The 1,446-nt window shown below is 41.9% G+C and overlaps 1 protein-coding gene across 3 annotated transcripts in view; it reads left to right on the forward strand.

The window, feature by feature from the left end:
- Positions 1-518: 518 nt before the first annotated feature.
- Positions 519-1,446, forward strand: part of LOC108570030 — an 11,139-nt gene continuing 10,211 nt past the window's right edge. Inside the window, exon 1 of one of the 3 annotated variants that reach the window (XM_017931851.1) lies at positions 519-710. The gene's annotated coding sequence lies outside the window, so the exon portion shown is untranslated. Of the gene's footprint in view, positions 711-798; positions 1,419-1,446 lie in introns of those variants that run through there. The other 2 variants (XM_017931852.1, XM_017931848.1) reach the window with 2 other exon arrangements.

A 1,446-nucleotide genomic window follows, 5' to 3' on the forward strand; every position in this document is an offset into this window, starting at 1 on the left:
ATTTTATTAACTGTTATATTCGTTAAAATCTAATGTCATGGTGACAATAACATGAAAAGATGTAAATAAATTTGTAATATTATTGAAGTTACTACAGAAATTATCAACTTTTGATTTCAATTTAATCGTTATTTAAAGGAAAGTAGTTCAAAACTTATTGATTATTGATTGATTTATTGATTATTTGTATTATTTATTATAATAAGTATACTTTTTTAGAAGATTTCTTACTTAATTGATTATATACTAAGTTCTTCTATTTTTTGGTAAATTATATAGAATGTTGCATTATAAATATGTCAGCTATGCGTTTATTTTTATTGCGATTTTGTTGGTAACTTACATATCGACCATTTTATTAACTGAATTATAATGTCATGGTGACAATTACATGAAAATATGTAAATTAATTCGTAATATTATTGAAATTACTAGAGAAATGATCAACTTTTGGTGAGTGAGAAGCAGTTACGAATTGCGATGTTGTGCAATGCATGCAGCAGCAGCGAGATTGTTGAGGCACGTGTGGTGTGCTTCAGAGTTTCAGTTGCGTTATCGCTGGTTTTCAGAATGCACGTAGAGAAATGAACGAGTGTGATGCATCCATCGTGTGTGTGCTTATTTGGATCCAGAAGCAAGGATAGAAGAAGGAAGGAAGGAAGGAAGGAGTCACGCCCAAGGGTAGTTGGAGAGCATCCGGATGGTGGTAGGTAGGTAGAAGCAGTAGTCAAGATGGAGGAGATCTTGAATTTTGCCTGGAAAATTGTACACACACAAACAATGTGCGTGGTCGAAAGGAAAAAGGTTTTTTTTTTGTTGGTGGGCAAAGTCGACTGTGGCGCCGTCGACGAGTCAGCGTCGAACCGGTGTTTCCGACGCATTCCTGGGCCAAAGAAAGATACACGTCGTCGCCCCAAAACGCAGCGCCGCGCCGTGCCGTTACGTTCATCCGTTCCGTTCACATAAGCAAGCAGCAGCAGCAGCAGCGCAACTCGCGGTCAAATCCGACACCTCTGCGAAGCCTGCTGCTTGCACTGCCTTTGCACGCGGTTCATTTCCTTCCAACAACAACAAACTAATATTATTAGTCGATTCCCTTCATTCTAGTGCCAAAGGACCTTTGGGCAAAATCGCGTTTCTTTGCTTGGAAAAAAAAAAAAAAGGATTGAGCTACGAATTGCCGCCGTAAGGGAATCGACGTGCGGTGTCGTCAGTTGTGGTGGTGCGACGTGGGGCGAAAGAAGTGGCGGATCCTCTCGGGGCGGCGATTTTTCCGGCGAAGCGGCGGAATTCGTCCGCACGGCTGGACGGCGGCGCTCGTGTCGCTTCGGTACGCCTCGTCGATGAGTACGTGCTTTTGGATGGATAGCGACGCACATACTGCATAGGTGGCGTTTGTGTGCCGTGAATCAGGGAACGTAAGTAACCCTTGTGTTTGTGTTTTTT

The sequence above is a fragment of the Nicrophorus vespilloides genome, unplaced genomic scaffold, assembly GCF_001412225.1.
Source record: "Nicrophorus vespilloides isolate i.1.1-1 unplaced genomic scaffold, Nicve_v1.0, whole genome shotgun sequence".
Lineage (NCBI taxonomy): Eukaryota > Metazoa > Arthropoda > Insecta > Coleoptera > Silphidae > Nicrophorus > Nicrophorus vespilloides.